Raw genomic sequence first — 18,986 nt, forward strand, 5'->3', positions numbered from 1 at the left:
CACAATCGCAACAGTTTACATCAAATAGCCTCTACTTCACTGAATCAGACAAACAATCACTTCATTTATCCGATGGCCTATAATCAATATTTTACACAGCCCATCATTCCTTCCTTCTTGAAAGACTTTCTTCCCTTCACCTGGCTTCCTGGACACCACCCTCTCTTGGGTGTCCTTTCTCATTGTTTCTTAGCCTCCTTTGCTAACTCTTGCATATCTCTGAGACTCCTAAATATTGGGGTGCCAAAGATGGGATTTGCATGTGTGCTAAGTCGCTTCAGTCATGTCCGACTCTGCAACACTATGGACTGTAGCCTGCTACACTCCTCTGTCCATGAGATTCTCCAGGCAAGAATACTGGAGTGGGTTGCCATGCCCTCCTCCAGGGAATATTCCCAACCCAGGGATCGAACCCGCATCTCTTTTGTCTCCTGCATTGGCAGGCAGGTTCTCTACCGCTAGTACCACCTGGAAAGCCCACAGGAAGACTTCTAAATATTGCGGTGCCAAATATGGGCTTTAAACCTCTTCTTTTGTACCTTTATATTCATTTCTCTGTGGTCTCACTCAGTCTCAAGGCTGTAAATACTGTCACTATGCTGATCACTCAAATTCAACTGCCTGCTCAACCACTCCACCCAAATGTCTAAAGTGAAAGTGTTAGGTTCTCAGTCATGTCTGACTCTGCGACTCCATGGACTGCAGCCTGCCAGGCTCCTCTGTGAATTTTCAAGGCAAGAATACTGGCATGGGTAGCCATTCCCTTCTCCAGGGGATCTTCCTGACCCATGGATTGAACCCCAATTTCCCGCATTCTTTACCATGGCATCTTTAACATTCCCAAAACCACATTCCTGACTTTCCCACACACACACACACACACACACACACACACATACTAAAAACCTTCTCCTTCCACAGTCTTCTGTATCTCAGCTAATGAAAACTCCATTCCTGTTATTCAAGTTCAAGACCTTGTTGTCAACTCTGACTTCTGTCTCTCTCACGTGGACATCTAATCTATAAGAAACCTCTGTTGGCTCTATCTTCAGAACCAATCCACAATCTTGACTACTCACCACTTACTGCTACATACTTCTTTGTCAAAGTCACTGTGAGCTCTTGCCTGGATCATAGCAACAGCTTCCTAACATCCAACCACTGCCAGTCTCCTTCAGTCTGGTCTCAACACAGAAATCATAATGATCCACATAAAATGTTTCAGATCAGGGATTCCCCTGGTGGTCCAGTGGCTAAGACTCTGTGCTCCCAATGCAGGGTGCCCGGCTTGGTCAGGGAACTAGATCCCACCTGCTGCAACTAAGAGCTCATGCTGCAGCAAAAATGTCCAGCATGCCACACTAAGACCTGGCACAGCCAAATAATTTTTTTTTATGTCAGATCAGGTTACTCTGCCCAAAACCTTATAGTGTCTTCTACTTCACAGAGAATAAAAGCCAAAGGCCTCTAACTTGTTGGTGATAACCTGAATGATCAGTCACCCACCTCCTTCCCCCAGCTCCCAGTATTTCTCAGTCACCCTGACCGCTCCCACTCTCTCCTCATTCAGTCTGCTTCAGACTCACAGAACCTCTTCGTGTTTTTTGAACATGCATGTCACTTGATGTTCCCTCTGCTTAGAATGTCCTTTCTGTAGATGACCTCTTACTAGTCTTGGCTCAAAGCTCACCTCAGTTGGAGTTCTTCTCTGACCACTGTAATTGTTCCCTACTTATCCTCAGGATTTATTTTTTGGGGACAGCAATTATGATCTTATCAAATATAACACTTATTTAGTTTTATCTCTGCATACCCTAGAAGGTAAACTCCATGCAGGCAAGAATTTTTTTATTCATTTTATTTTTTTATCCATTTCATTAAATGCTAAATCCCCAGTGCACAACTTGTGTGTATGTGTGTGCTCAATCACATCTGACTCCTTGCGACCCCATGGGCTGTGATCCACCAGGCTCCTCTGTCCATGGAATTTTCCAGGCAGGAATAATGGAGTGAAGGGATTTGGTCCCTTCCCAACCCAGGGATCAAATCCGCATCTCTTGAGTCCTCTGCATTGGCAGGTGGATTCTTCATCACTGTACTCCATAAGAAGCCCATGAGTATATGTGCATATCTCCAAACCTAGTTTAGCTCTAGGGAGAGCAGTGGTGGGGTAGGAGGGTTGGTAAATGGGCTCAGGATTGGTGTGGCTGGAAAGTCTATAAATATGGTACTTTATAAGGACTGTTTTAAGCTTTTAAGTCTGATACAGTCATTAATTCTTCTTATGTAATGGGAGATTGATTATTTCTTAATAATTACCTAATGTATCACAGGTACTACTATGTAGCCCCTATCTGCTGTTCCCATACTCCAGCTACATCTGACTGGATCAGTTGTTATTATTTAGTCGATAAGTCATATCTGACTCTTTTACAACCCCATGTACTGTAGCCTGCCAGGCTCCTCTGTCCATAGGGTTCTCCAGGCAAGAACACTGGAGTGGGTTGCCATGCCCTCCTCCAGGGGATCTTCAGGATAGAACCTGCATCTCCTGCATCGGCAGGCAGATTCTTTACCACTAAACCATTAGGGAAGCCGACTGGACTAGAGTATATATCTAATTAAAGGTGGGAAAAAAAATCAGATCATCTCTCCCAGGAGTTTGGAATAGAGATGTGGAGAGATTAAGTCAGTCAGAGAACTGTGAAGACTGAAACTATAGACCATGTAGAGTCTGAGACTATTATCAACCAACACCATATGTAAAGTGAATTTTTAGACACACAAAAAAACCATAATTAAGGAAAGAAAGCTTATGAGAAGGAAGAACAGAATAGATGGTGCAGATATATAGAGACAGTGAGACATCTGGTCTTCCACTTTTCAGTGCCATCCACATATCTAAGCTCTGTTTCATTTACTCATGCTCTTTCCTAACAATAAAACCGTTTATCATGAGCTGCTTTAAACAGAATTGGATTCCTTACAATGTTAGACTCTTAACTTAAATATCCACTATATTTTCCATGGTACAAACTAAGACAATATTCCAACACTTGAAAAAATATATAAAATACACAAAAAGGTTCTCAATGCTGAATCCACTGCTTTTAATTTTAAAAAGTATAAGAAGGCGAAAACCAAGTCTGATTCTTGCCTTTGCAGGATTGCTCATATTCACATTAATTTGCATGCCCTCATTATTTAATTTTAAGTTTGATCACTATTAAAGCTATTATTTAACATTTATTCAGCAAAAGCTCCTTAATTCTGCCATACATTCCCATCCATTAAAACAGCTGTTTTGAGCCTAAATATCCCAAGCCCTTGGTGAGAAGAGTTGTATGTAATTTGCTACTACTAATAAAGTACATAAATTTACAAACTATTTCCCTTTTTTATAAACTCACACAGCTGGAGTTCCTTGCATTCCCACACGCATTCAACAGTGGAAGAAAAAGTGTTGGGTTGACTAGTAAATCACACATTATCTTCAGCCTGTATTACTAGGGCCCAGTCCGTCATTTGAAATATCCAAAGGGAGTAGGTGACACAAATGTGTACTTCACATTGCACCTTCTTAATATACAGGTCACCTACTCAGAAAGGCATTCTCTGGCTCCACCAAAGAAGTTTCTATCATGTTATTCTTTCTGAGTATTAATTCACTATCATCCGATACTTTTCTCGTTAGCTTTTGCTTTGTCTTTCCCACTGGAACATAGTTCTGTGAGAACTGGAACCCAACTTGTCTGTTTTGCTCGTCACCATTTCCCTAGTACTTCAGAGTATGTTGTACCTGGCGCAAAATAGGCACTGAGCAAATACTTGTGGAGAGGATAAATGGATGGTATAATGAACACACCAAGACGTTCCTGCCCCGGGGCCTTTATACTTTCTTTCCTGAGCCAGAATCTCCCACCCCTTATTCTTCTCATGGCTAATTCCTGTACAGCATTTGGGTCTCAGTCACTGGCTCCTCAGAAAGGCCACTGATGACACTAGACTTTCTATCTCTCAATGTCTTCTCTAACCTGTCACCTTATTTTGGTTTAACACAGCCCTTAAGTCTATCCAAAGTTCCTATTTATATGTGTTCTTTCCATGTTTATTATCATCACCTGTCTACTCACTGAAGTGTAATTTCCACAAGGAACTTTGACTGGTTCATCACCTGTCTCTAGAAACTAGAAGAGGGCCTGACTCTTAAGAGGCAGTCAATAAATATTTGTTAAGTGAGTGAATGAAAGGTTGAAAACTGCAGTTTTAAAATATATGCCCACACACACACTATTACTGTTCTTCAGTATTGGGATTCAAACAACAAACTAAATTGTTATAAGCACAAGTAATTTTTTAACAATTAAAATATCACATATGATATACATCAAAAGATTGCCAAATTATATTTCAGATGGATTTAAAATCCCAGTTGGGTACAAGTAGTACATGGTCAGTAGTTAGTTCAACTTTGACTAGCTGCACTTATAGTTTCCAAGAGAAAATCTTCCTTTCTTTCCTCATATGGACTGGAAACTAAAATTGCAAAGAAGGTGTTGCTACAATAAAACCACAACCAGTCAGACTTGCTACACGTATTTCACCATTCAATATATTTCTATAGGCAGACAGACAGAATTCCTAAAGAAAGAAAATTTTCTAATTCCAAAAAGCACCTTCCCATGCCTACTTCCCCAAACAAAATTAAGTTCCACTTCGTAACAGTCTCAGGTCTAAAAGGGGGGGGTGCAGTTTCCTCCCCAGAGCCAGAAAATCACAATTATAACCACCTCAAGTCATCAGTAACTGGGTTAGCCCATAGGAGGCAGACTAAAGCTGTCAATCGTGAAGACATTTACCCCTCTAAGACAATTTACCTTACAATCCCATAGCCTCCACCTATAACCATTTCCTACCAATCTATGGGCACCTGTGAGATCTCCCTTACACGCATCACCTTTTGGAAATCTTTTCTGATTAACTTCATTTAGTCAACCATAATGATAATCAGACAACAAATATTTATTGAACAAACATTATGGAGCTGACATAATCTGTGTAGTGAGAACACATCAGTAAAGAAAACAGAGAAAAATGTTCACCCCCATGGAGCTTATATTCTAACTACCTCACATCCACTTCAAAAGCAGAAAAATATAGATATGATAAATACCAGGCATTTGAGAAAGATGACTACTTAAATTCACGGATACATCAACAGATACAATGTTGGTACATAAACACAAGGTTACCCAGTATCATCCAGGGAACTCAGATTTGCATCACTAAAGAGAATATTTGGGGTATGAATCAGCTATGTTGCTTTCCAATCGTTTTCATGTAACATTATGTGTGCCTGTTATCCTCATTATAGACTTCCCTTGGGCAGAAAATATGTCCTTCATTTTCTTTGTACTATGTTCAGGGGGCAAGTTATACGGTGCCCCCAAATGACTATGAGTTCATTAACTGTTTGTTAAATAATACATTGCACTTATATAGTGTTTTAAACTTCATAAAAGGCACTTTCATGTGCATTATTATTACTAACATAGTGTACTTATTCTTACTCTAATACTAGATCAAGAAGAAGACAGTGAATTGCAGTAAGGGGACTGGTGGGAACACAAGTAGTATGTTTGAGACAACCACTTTTGCATGCCAAGAACCAGTTTTGTTTATGTTTTTCTACATTTCTACTAAAGTCAAGATACTAGCAAGTGCAGGAATCTGGCAAATTTAAAATCATAGCAATGGAAATCAGAGAAAGAAAAGAAAACCTGGGCTCAGAAAAAAACTCAAATCCAAGGGCAAAGTCTATGGCTTTAGTTAGTGATTTTTAAGCTTCATTTAATTAAAATGCGCTTTCCTGGGAATTCCCTGGCAGTCCAGTGGTTAAGACTTCATGATTTCACTGCCAAGGGTGTGGTTCAATCTCTAGTGGAGGAACTAAGATCTCACAAGCCGCATGGCACAGCCAAAGAAATAAAAAATTAAAAAAATTCACAGTCCAATGAGCATCCTAACCCAGACATCCTGATTCATTAGACCTGGAGTAAAGGCAAGGAATATGAATTTTTACAAACATCCTCCAAATGATTTTGATGCTAACCCTCTGGGAAATGGTGGCCCAGAGAGAGTTTAACTTGACTATAAAGGTTGGACCAGGGAAGGTTAGTCAGTTCAATGCATGGCATCCAAAGCTTGGCATGTTCGAATATGGTTTGGTACCAGAAGTCTGTCATAGCAGGCATAGCACAGTGATGAGAAAAGTCACCATTTTTGAGTGTGGTCAGAATAACCACTGCTACTGGAGATGACTGGACCAGGATCTAGCCCTGGAAAGGAAAGGGCTAGACTGCTTCCAATGTTGGTCTAGGGCTCAATCTCAGGTCTAGGGCTGTTTTGTACCCTAGGGGAGATTTGAGTTCAAGGCAGGAAAACCTGGCACAGCCAACACATGTAGAATCCCAATCTATGGGAAGATCAGTCAGGAGGGTAAACTTGCCCTTTGAAGGGCTTATTTGTCCTCGTCCCTAATATTCCAAACAAGGCTAGAAAATTAGGAAGGGCAACATAATCTAAAAATAGAGATATGTTATGAAAACCCAAGTCTGAAAATCATGATTCAGCTCCAAGTTCCACAATGAATTACAGTTGAGGATGCTATATTCTCTCTCCAGCAGGAATGGCCCAGAGAGTCTGAAGGGCAGATGTGGTATAAAGGAAGAAACAATGAGGCAGGGGTTAACCCTGAACTTCAAGAGTCTCCATCCCCCACCAGGGAAGTGGATGCCCCAGCATTATGCTCTACCAATAATCTCATTTTAAAATCTACAGCTATCATTGTTTTCCTCACATACTGAGAACGGTTCTATTGTAATCAGTGCACAAAACAAGCACAAACGGAAAGTAACAACTAGGTCTTTCCAGAGATCTCAGAACAACCAGACAGCAAACATTCAAGTAACTGCAAGTTTAAATTATTAAGCAACATTTTCACTAGCAAGGTGTTAGCAAAACAGAGCAGGACTCTATGGTCTTGCCACCCATGTACTCAGCCTGCCTTTTGTCTGTGGAAAAACTTTAGCCAAAGAGTAAATTTAATCAGAGAAGTGAGAAGATGCAGAAACAAAGGAAAACAGTCAAAGGAGACCAAATAATACTTTAGTCATTAAGCATAGTCAAAGACCTTCAGTTCATTCTCAAGGGCCATAGATAATATTCTGATTCATACCCTGCAAGCTGTCTTACAGATAGTAAAACTCCAGGTGGGGAAGTTAACTACATGATGACCAGACTGTAGCCATGTCATAAGCTGTCACAGTTCTGAGAACTGACCTCAAAGAAATGGAAACAAACCAACCCTAGAACTGAAGATTAACTGTACCTAAAAACAATCAAGATGATGCAGGTCAGACTACAGCATGACCAATTTCAAGATGACTGTAAGAGGTGACTATACTATTTCGCCATGTAGCCCCCTTACTCTGTCTATAAAAGCTCTTGCCCCCTGATTGTCACCAGGGAGATTTGGCCTTTGGATAGGCATCCCCGCCCACCCCACCCCCCACCGCCCCGTCCAAGGTTGCCAACTTCCAAAATAAAGCAAAATTTCCTTTCCATCAACCTGGCCTCTTTATAGACTTTTGAGTGGCGAGCAGCCGGATCCTATTTCAGTCACATTAGGAATTTATATCTAACATATAGGGGTACATGGAAAAATACTGGGATTTATTTAAACCAGAGGGAGTATTTTATAGGTGTGAAAATGCAAATTGAAAGAGGTTCATTGGCTTTTTCAAGTATACACATAGGTAGTCCAAGATGAAGGAAATAAACCTCGACCTTTTTAATTTTAAATTCCAAACATTTTCATCCTAACTTTTGACTTCTCTGCTGACACTTTTAAAGTGATAGTTTAGTGGGATATTTTTTCCTGGCTTTTTTTTTACTATTAAGAAAAAAAATATTTATAGAAGTAGTGAGAATATCATCAAGTTCCGATCACCCAGCAATAAAAATCTTGATTCTTTTTTCACTCACTCACCACCCCTCCCCCAAGGTTATTGAAGCAAATTCTAGACATTGTATTACCTCATCCATAAACAGTTTGGCATAGAACTCTAAAGGATCAGTACTCTCTTTTTAAAAATTAACCATAACATATGGCTTCATACAATTTAATAAGATAAGAAAACGTTATACATAAATCACAGTGCATGAATTCATATTTATTATTGTATGAATAATTGGTGGGGGGTTGCCTTGGGTAGTATGAAGTTGAAATTCAAGACATATAGGTGATAGTTTTTTAAGCACAATGGTTTTTCCATATCACTATGTGTTCATCTTATTTTTTATAAAGGGAATTTATAGTCATCATATTTTTCCAAACTCAGAAACTTCTGAGTAAATTATTCTGATTCCACTGTGACTATTAGACTCTGGGAATTGTGAGATTTCCCACTTGAAGCTTCCATCTTCATTGATTATGAAGATAATCAACTGAATTATTCTTTTCCTCTTGAGAACTACAGAGCTCCTTGATTCCAGTGGCTAATAAAGGCTCTGTTATTAGAAGTAAAACTGTTAAAAGGATCAAGTACAGCAACCTAAAAGCTCAAACCAGGCAGTGTTTCAGAAAAACACACTAGTTGCTTTGAAAAAGCTACTCTGCTTTATAGCAAACATTAACTATATATAGTTAAATAATAAATATTTACATATTGAATAATGTAATGCCTAGAATGTGCTTCAAAATAATCCTGGGAGAGAATGGTGGATGAAAATATAGACAAAATTAAATTGGCTATGAGCTGATAAATGTTGATGTAGGGTAATGGAGATTTATTACTTGTATATGTTAGAAATCGTTCAGAATGAAAACTTTATTTTATAAAGAGGATAGGAATTACACAAAAATGATAAAGTTCTCAAACACACTTTGCAACCCCTCCTGCCTGAATCTACTCACCCAAACAGCCAGTAAGTACTAATCAGACTGGTCTGGGCTGTGCCACTTTCCAATCAACCCATAGAACAGCAACAAAGAAGAAGAAAAGAAGAATCTGAATAATATATAACCTGACCAGTTATTTCTACTTCTTTGGTTAGTTACAAGTTAGTCCTCCTTAGAGCTTCTAAAACACTTGAATGCAATCTATTTTGGAGAAAATTAATTATTCCTTGGTTTCATGGGATGACTATCAAATATTATAAGCAAGACACAAAATTTCCCAGGAAAATACTGCCAGAAAATCAAGTCAGCCTCGGGGAAAGGAAAAACATAGCTCAACAGCTTAACATCACAGAACAGATCAAAAATTTATGAAACAATTAGTATGCTAAACTTTTATAGCAATAAATTTTAAATTGAATAGAAATGAACAAATGAACCATCATAAAAATAAGAAAAGGCTTATTTATTAGTGACAAGGAACCTGTATTTAGATCAAATAAATAACAGAGGAGAGAGAAATCCTGCACAGTTCTGCAAAGTGTAACGTCCTTGCAAGCAATCACTGTTCTCTTTTCAAGTATTTGCCTGGAGTTGTCAGAATTTGGTCTCTGTTTGGCCTGACCCACTTCAACCAGAAAAACGGACACTCTGGTACCTGAAAAGCTCTGACCCAGCTCTAAGGCCCCACATTCACAGAGCTTAAGCTCATCCATGGGAGCCCAGGCTAGCTGGCTATAGATGGGCACTCAGACAAAACTGCCCCCCAAAGACAAAGGCCTGGTGAGGACTCAAGCAACAAGCCCACAAACCCACTACCACCACCCTGAGAAAGGTCTTTTGCAAATGTCATATTGCCTTAGGTTCCAGAGTCAGGGAAAGGGGAAGAGAAAAGGGAGGAGAGCAAGGGAGGGAATGGAGAAAAGGAGAGTATGAAGGAGAGAGAAAGAAAAGTTTGTGATGCAGTATTTTGTTCTGATTTTGTAAATCAGCAAGTGATCAGAAAGTCAAACATTGCCCAACCATATTTTGTTCATGCCTCCCTTCTGACAAATATCATATTTTACCTTAAATTTTGTTTAATTCTATGTGTCTCTCCCGTTGTATTCCTAGAGGAAAGAAAGCATTTGGAATTTTTTTTTGAAATGCCACACTCTCAATAACAACTACCATACTTGACTTTAATGTTTGTTGGTTTAATTAATCAATCAATTAATTAATTGGCCTAGTCAAGTGTAGTCAGCTTATAGGTAAGTAACAAGCAACAGCTGCAAAACCTGTAGATTGAATAATATACTCAATATATTTAGCCCTTCACACTGATCCAGAAATGAGTGTGCAGAATTGTGTTTTATTATTTTTGTTATTTTACATAGTGGGATTTGTAAATTCAGTGAATTAATATGTACAGCAAACATATTTTACATACATTTGCATACAACCAGAACTTGAAGTTCACAATTCCCAAATGCATGCCCTTAAACTACTGAATTTAATAATGCTTCCATCTCCTAAGTACTCTCTGCCCCAGGTCCTTGTAATTCACATAAACAAAACATTAGGAATGTATGTTATTTCTTTTTCAAACTAAGAAAAAGAGATAGATTTCCTGTATCCCCCACCCCTTGTTTAATAGAATGCATATTTCTAAAACAGGACTCTCTCTCAAGTACACATACACAAAAGAAAAACCTTAACGATGAATTTTACAATAGGAATTGCTGATTACATTTATATCCAATCAGTTAAGTAAATTTTCCTGATTTAATTTTTTCACAAATAAAATTCTATCTTTAAAAGTTTTTAAAATGTCAATCTATAAGAGTAAGCAAGACCATTGCTTTAAGAACTATATAAAAATTCAGTGAGCATCTTATCTAGGGCACTAATTTTACACTGAAAAAACTAAGAGTCAAGGATATCAACTGACTTTGCCCGGTCAGCAAGTGAAATCAGGACTGAGGCAACACCAAAAATCACATAAGGCCCATAGGATACTGTCCAAATTGCACAGATTACTTATGTGGAGATACACATACATACATAATGACCTTGAAATTTGGCACTTCAATTATTGCCTTAAATCTATAAATAATTGATTCAGGAACTATAGCAATATTAGCTGACTTTTTTAATCTAATGAATATCTTAAGGTTTTTCTCAGCCAGAGTGTAACACATATAGTCTGGAAAATATCTTAGACCCATAAATTTCAACCTGTTGCACCAAAAAAGAGCAGAACTCTCTGGGAATATTTATAGTATATAAAAGTAGTAGTAAGTAAAGTAGCATTGAAGTTGCTGGATGCCGAATAACTGTTGTCCTCAACTTCAAATATTTATTACAGTTAACACACATTTTTGGAATTTTAAATAAAAATCTAGGTACAAGCCATGAAAACAGATAATAATAATCAAAGAAAAAAAGGTTGGAACTTGGACCTTTGTTTTTATTTACCCTGAGGTTCTTTTTTTCCCTCTTTGTATGCAGATATCTCTTTTCAAATACTTCTAATACAATTCCTGGAAATTTTTATTGGTGTGTATTTCTGGAATTTTGTATTCAATACAGGTATTAATATGACCTTTTAAGCTTTTTAAAATTCTCCATAGAATTTCTATACTACAAATATATTTACACTTGGTATTAAGCATGGGCTCCATTTTCCCTCATATTTTATGAACTAGGTCTCTTCTGAGAAATCAGTATATACTTGTTAAATGTTTATCATATAATTATTGGTTCAAAATAAATTACTGATTTCAGAATAAAATGGTCATCATCATAGATCTGAATCAAAAGCTGCCTACAGGGTTCTAAAGGTTTCAAAAGAAAAATTAAAGTTTAGTTCATTCTTTTTCAGTCAGTGAAACTAACAAATTACCTGCTATTTAAAGTACTTTTCAGGATATTTCTGCCTTCTATAGATATAACTAGAGAGGCCTTGTGTTCTGACTCTGGGTAGTATCAGATGCATTCTGTATTCACATGTATGAAGATAATTTTATATTTCTGAGAGCTGCTATTTACTGACGATATGCAGTGATATATGTGAGTTTTATTTTTATATTCAGGATCTTCCAAATGGCTAATTCAACTAGCCAGTTTCGAGGAAATTGTTTATGGCAAATAATATAATATTTAAGACATTTGAATTTGTGGATTATTGTTTCCATTTACATAAAAAATTTAATTTAGGTGGGGTTTTAGTTTAACTCTAAGTTCACTTTGTTCTTTTTTTTTTTTTTTCAGAAAATCACTTCACTATCACCTGTGGAATTTATCATATTGCACGATTTTTGTTCCCTCTGCAGAGAAGGGCCCAAGAGAGAATATGCCTCACAGTGACCCTGCTTATGTTTACTAGGCAGTGATCCTCGGAGAAAGGATTTTTGAAAATGTATTAGAGCTAGAACCAAGAATTGGTGTGATTTTTAAGAAGTTATTACCGCTTAAAATTCTATTTTGAGCTAGATATTGCATGCCTAATTCCTTTTAAAACAAAGGAAAAAAGGAAAGCTGCTTTTGACATTACCAGTGAAAGGTTTCGTTGCTAATACAGAATTTCATTTTTCATTTATCTTGACCCTGTCGATGTACGTGGGGTTTTCCCTCTTTTTACTCAACAACAGCCATAATAATATCAGATCTCTGGCCAAAGATCTAACCAAATAGAAAGGGTGATAACGAACATCCTAGATCCATCTTTAGGACGCAATGTCCACCCTATCTCACCTCCTTGGGTTCTGGAGATAATTAAACTCCTCAAACTTGAATCTACAGGGAAGTTGTCAATGCGAGTCCCGTAGGAACAAATACTAGCACTTCCACCGAAAATCTGCCAAACCAGCTACAAAGTGAGGAGCCCACACCTACGGAAGGGTGCACACAGGGGGCGGACCTGGACACTGGAGGGTGAGAAGTTACTAACTATGCTTTGAGAAACCGAATCACTGTTTCTCATTCCATTCCCCCCCTTCTTTTCTCGCTCCCCACACCATTATATATATATACATACACACATATATACATATATATATAATATACACACACACATATATACACACACATATATAACTCTCAAAATCAGCTGCCTCCTGAAAAACCTTGAGCTTCCCGTGTAACATTTACTGTCTGGTAATTAATGATGCCCGCGCCGCGCGCCTCCTGGCCGGGGCTGGAGTTCAGGTCACTGGGAGCCCCTGACGTCAGCGACCGCTCTGCCTTCGTCAGGTCCAGGGCAGCCCCTGGGGTGGCCAGGCCTAGGGCTGTGGGGGGCTGCGGGGAGGGAGCCCGGGTGAGGGCCGGAGGAAACCCCCAAGCGGCGAAAGGGGCAGCCCTGGCGCCCGCCAGAAAGTCCTGCGGCAGTCAGAACCACAGCGTCCGTGGCTTCCGAGCACAAGCGGGCACCCAGACTCCGGACCGCGTGCAGAAGCTCCAGCGCTCCTGGAGACTCCCGGGGCTGGACGTGGGTGGGCGGTCTAGACAAGAGGGCCAAAGAAACTCCAGACTAGTCTGCAAGCTGCGGGGGCTTCCTTCCTTCCACTCTTTATAAAAGTCAACGTTAGATGGTTTCCACTGACTCCAGAAGTGGACCTTAAAATGAAACAGACCCACCGTTTTTCAACCTCAAACTTGACACAACTTGGCAGTTGGTGATCCAGAGAGTTTCTCCCCCAAGCACCGGTTGCTGATGCTCCAAACCTGGGACCCGCCACCAGGGAAAAATGAACTCGATCTTGAAGAGGACTGGCAGCAAACTCTGCTCTCTCCACTCCCAACCTTTCCTTCTTCCCCTACTCTCCTGTTCACCATTAGGCCAGCTTTTGTAACCCTCCCAAACCTTAGGGGTTCTCAAGATTGTGCAGAGGTGTGATTTTTCAAAAGGGGGTCAGAGCCTGAATCCAGAAAAGTGATCCGCCCGCTCAGTTGCCCTGATCCTAAAGGTGGGGGACACGCGAGCCTGTCAGCCTGTGCGTGGGACTGGGTCTACAGAGCTCTGTCTGGAATGAATCCCGTACCTCTCCTGGGTCCTGTCTGAATTTCTTCATCATAGGTCTGGGAGAATCACTTCTCTCCCCTAGCATCCTTGTTTTTAAACTGTCTCTTTCTTTTCATGATAGTTAATTTTCCATCTTTTTATCCACACTCAGAGGACAAGAGGGGATTGGAGGCAGACTCCCAGAACAAAGATTTGAGGCCAAAAATTGCTTTGCCTAATAAACTCTGGTCCCAGAAACCGCCCCTGTGCAGCCCCAGCAAAACCTGAGGCAGAATCCAACACTCAGGTGTAGAAAACTGCCACGGCTGCTGCGACCCTCCCCCAGGATAGTAGTTGAGGGAAATCGGCCTTTGCAGGGCTGCAGGACACAGATTCCTCCTCCCCTTTCCACCCTAAGAATGGCTGGGAACTTACGCAGGAGAGAATTTCTCCCCCCTCTCTCCAATTCAGACCATTTCGCAGGCTCTGCTTTTGGGAGGAGGAGAAAAACATTTTCTAGGGGTGCTTCTTTTTTGTTTTTTTTTTTGAAGTTGGAGCTCTATTGTCAACTTAAATAAAATCACACCTTTCCAAAGTCAGTAAATACCGCGGGAGCCGCTGCAGCCTCCAACTGGCTTCCTATTCCACTGTCACAGCCAAGTCCCCAACTTCAGTCTCATCCGTGAGGCTGGCGAGCTGCAGGTTCCGCCGCCGCGCCAGGCCCGGGATCCCCGTGTCCAGCCTGCCTTCCCTTGATGGGCTCCGAAGTCTGGACACGAGTCGAACCAAATTAAATCGAGACGCGTCAACTTTGAAACGGTTTTAAAATCTGTGACTTTCCCCTCCATATGTGCCCCCACTGCCTGGCAGAAATGAACTGTCACATTCTAACATCTCCAGCGATTAATGAGAAAAAAAATTATATAAATGTGTATTAAATATATATCATATACGTGTATATATTTCCATGCACACACACATTATATATCCATAACTGTGACACTGTCTTCACAGCTTGGCCTCGTGTTAGGAATTAATACAACAGAATTCACTAGAACGAGATGATTAGCCTTATTTATAAGCATCACTTAAAAGGAGTGACTTGGAGGATTTCGGAAATCTTTCAAAGATGATTTGGGGGGTTGATTTTGTTTGTTTTTTAAGGAGCAGTGAATGTGCCTTTTACATAGTGTCTTTCGCTGCCCTTTTCAGGAAGCAATCGGCCCTCCTGACACTTGGTTAAGCCTCAGGACTTAAAAAGATCATTTCCTCGTACACTAATTTGAGCGAAATCTGGATTCAGAGTGTGGGTTTACACGCCCAGCTCGAATGTCTAATGTATCAAATCCTCGTTAACTAACGGCCCGCTCCGTGGCTGTGTCAGCCAAAGGTCAGCCCCGTGCAACAGGGCTGCTCGGTTCAAAAGCACTCTTCCAGCGCCCTGCCTTCCCCTCCCCCCCCCCCCAAAATCCATCCTTCACATTTCAATAACAGAGCACGCGGAGTCCCAACGAGAAATGGCAAGGTTGTTTTTCTTTCTTCCCTTCTTCCCTCACATTAGGAACTTGTAAACGACGTGTCCTAAGGCAACTACTGAAAAATTAAGTTTATTTTTTTTCCAGTGGGAAGGGAGAGGAGTTAGTGGACAAGGTAATTGTCGAAATGCCCTCCAGAGGCACGTATATCTGAGAAGCTGTGACTCTCAGAAATCTTCACTTGAAATAGTAATGATAATAACTTCACAGCATTCGAATGGAGATCATGAGTAAACTTTGTTGGGGACCTCAGGAATTAGAAACTGCTTAGGGGAAGGAGCAATTCTCCTCCCCTGCTTCCCTCCCCCAACACACACACACACTTTAGAGACCAGCAGAAAGCTTATTCTTAAAAGATAGCTTTAGGGGGTGTCCACAGGGACAAAGAGGATCCAGAGGAGCGAGGCTGGACCACCCCCCTCCGCTCCATCCTCACAGGGGAGCCCGCGACACCTCTGACTACTTCGGGTAGTGTGTTCACACACACCAGCCGCAGGGGCCCAAGTTCTCGGCGCGCGCCTCCAGCGGCTCGCGCGCACACGCAGCCGCCCGCGGAGTCCGCTAGAAAGGTGGCAGGGCGGGGTGAGGGGAGAACGCGACTTACCGGATCTGGGGTCTAGATTTCGGGCAAGGTTGGCAGCAGAGTAAGGCCGGGCAGACGGTCAGTCCTACCGGATACAGGCAACTTGGGCAGGGGCTGGGACTGGGGCGGAGGGAGGGGGAGGGGAAGAAAGCGCCTGTCCGGTTGGGGTCCCCGATTCCTTGGCCCTGACCCGCGTCCCCCGCCGTCGCTTCCTCAGACTAAACTCGGCCTGGCTCGGGGAGGCCCCAGAGCCCGCCTCGCCGCCTCAAGTCAGAGCCTCCGGGCCGCCAGGTCTCTGGCGCCGACCCCGGGGGCGCTGGGGGCGCTAGGGGCGCCGGGGGCGGGGAAGGGGCGTCCCCAACTCTCTGGCCCGGAGAGGGCAACCGCGTCGCCCGCACGGACTCTGGCGGCCAAGCGGGGAAGCCGGGCCTGTCAGCCACGCAGGGCTGCCGGCTCGCGGAACCCGGCCCGCTCCCGTTCCCGCCCCTCCCTCCCCTCGAGCCCCAAGCCAAAAGAAAAAGGTTCTTTGGGCCTTGGCCTTTGGGGCAAGAACGCAGGAACCCACGCTGAGTTTGAGCTTTCTGCTTAGAAGGAGCCGACTCAGGTCTTCGTAATTAGCGTAGAGTTAAGAATTAAAATTGCACCTCCCTCCCAACATATTAAAACACAAAGGGACCCAAATCGGAGCGAGTTTCCTGTGGAGTGTCCCTTTTAACGGAGGTTCGGTGGATCGAGGGCCTCTTCTCCCCTAAATAGACGCGGGGTGCACTGTCCTCCCGGGACCTCGAACAAGAGAACTCTGATGCGCCAACCCCTTTCCACCGAGTCCTTGGGACCGAACCCAGGTTGGTTGACTTCTGCCAGGCCTCGCCAGGCCTCCCCAGGCCCAGGTCCCCCGGCAGCTCTAATCCAGCCACCCTTATGTTATTTAGCTCTGAGACTCGAGACTCGGAGGCCTCCGGGTAGGCCTTTTCCTAGCAGGAACGTTTCCACAACCCCTCTGCTGCACTTCCAGTTTCAAAGCTGAAGACTTGGCTAGTGATGGCTGCCAGGTGAAATGATGCTATGGCGCTGGGATCTCAGAACTGGCAGGAGTGAAGCTGGCTCTTGGTTAGCTGCACTGAGAACCGGGCAGTGACAAAAGGCCTCTCCTGTTGGCAGTGAGGGAAGCAAAAGGGGTGGGCCCCATGGAATGGGTCTGCCTCTACTTGAAAGTAAAATTCAGAGGAGGATTGGGACCTGTCTGGGAGCCATTTTCTGATGTTATGGAACCTAGGACTTTTGACAGAAACACTCAGAAGCCTAACTCCATGGACACTGGTGTGAGGATGGAGGAACCAGGGGCGCTCCACTACCCCTCCCCTGTGCTTACAAGTGTTAGTCACTCCACCAGACAATTTATGCACTCACTCTGGAATGTCAGCACATTGGCCACAAAATATCATGAAAAGGGCAGAACCCAAAGAACGTCACCTGGAAAGCAAAGCAATAGCCCAGCGCCTGAACTCTGGGCTTTTCTCCCCAAACCCTACACTTACCAGGTCTCCTGGACAGAGTAGTTCCTCCACCCGTGGCTACTTTTGAGCTTAATAGAACTACACCAGCTCTTACACGTGCGTGAGCGCACGTTTTATTTGGGAAGGGTGGAGTTAAAACCTTAGAGCAGTTGTTCAAACAAGGGGCTGATAGTCCACCAGATGAGTGGGTAGGGACTGGGGGACACAGTCAGAAACAGGACTGGGAACCCGGAGAGAAAAAGGAAAAGGAGGAGAAAGACAAAGACAGGCCTGAATCAGAGCAAAGAAAGAGGGTGGGTGATAGGAAAACCCTTAGTACCCTGCCCACCATCTCAGGCGTGGGGTCTGTGACTGGAGAGGGGCCAGGTGACTAGAAAAGCCATGATGCCAGCTCCCTGGAAGGGGACAGGAGGAGGACCGCTTCTAAGCTGCATGGTTCGTGGTCCACCGGGGCGGTCTTTAAGGAAGGGGAAATTGCAGGGCCCACCCAATTGCTGGAGCCTACGCTGTCTGCCTGGCTTGCTGATCTCACTTAAACCCGCGAGGTTTCAAAACAAACACGTGCAGCTTCCTCGCCACACTATTTTGGCAGCCAGACCACAGGCTTTCGCAGGCCGAAGCCTCAGAGCTGTTTCCTCCGCGGCCCGCGTGGGCGGGGGACGCCTCATGCATATTCATCAGCACGTGGAATCGCGGGCCACGGGCCGCGCATGCGCACTACTCTCCCAGCCAGAGCCCCAGCCCGCGGCAGTGACTTGGAAAGCACCTCTCTGGGTTGCAGGGTGGCGTAGGGGGCCCGTCAAACGCTGACCGCTAGACCTTTGATGAAGGTGCTGTGAGGAAACCTTGGTGTTCCATCCCACCACCACAAACTCACCTCCAAAGCCTCTGTCTATATGTTTCCAAGAAATTCTCCAGGACAAAAATCTTCTTTGACTCACAGACTCACCCACCCCGATCCTTTTTCGTGGTTTTACCTTCCTCCACAACTTTCAGTTTTCTTTGCCAGAGGCTAGGATTTTCCCGGATGGACAGAAAAAAAAATTTAAAGGAGTTAGGATATGAGCTTCTCTCACCTTTTTCTCCTTGTTTTCTGTAGCTTAATGGGGATTTTTATACAAAAGTAGATGCAAAATAATCATACTTTTTAAAAGTTTGTTAAAGTCGCTAGCCTTTGAACGTCTTTTTTTTTTTAAGATAGCATTCCCATCTGTTTATATCCACGCTTAATAATTGATTCTTGTGTATGTTGTAGGTAAAAATATCACTGTGTAAGATTCACAACCCATGAATTCTTACGCATAGACTTACAAAGTACACCCGCTATGTCAGAGACAGCCAAAATTTTGTGGACAACTGACAGACAATGGTGAGTCTCTAGTATTATTGCCAAACAATGTTGTTTTTTTTC

Source organism: Bos indicus x Bos taurus, chromosome 1 (genome assembly GCF_003369695.1).
Source record: "Bos indicus x Bos taurus breed Angus x Brahman F1 hybrid chromosome 1, Bos_hybrid_MaternalHap_v2.0, whole genome shotgun sequence".
NCBI lineage: Eukaryota > Metazoa > Chordata > Mammalia > Artiodactyla > Bovidae > Bos > Bos indicus x Bos taurus.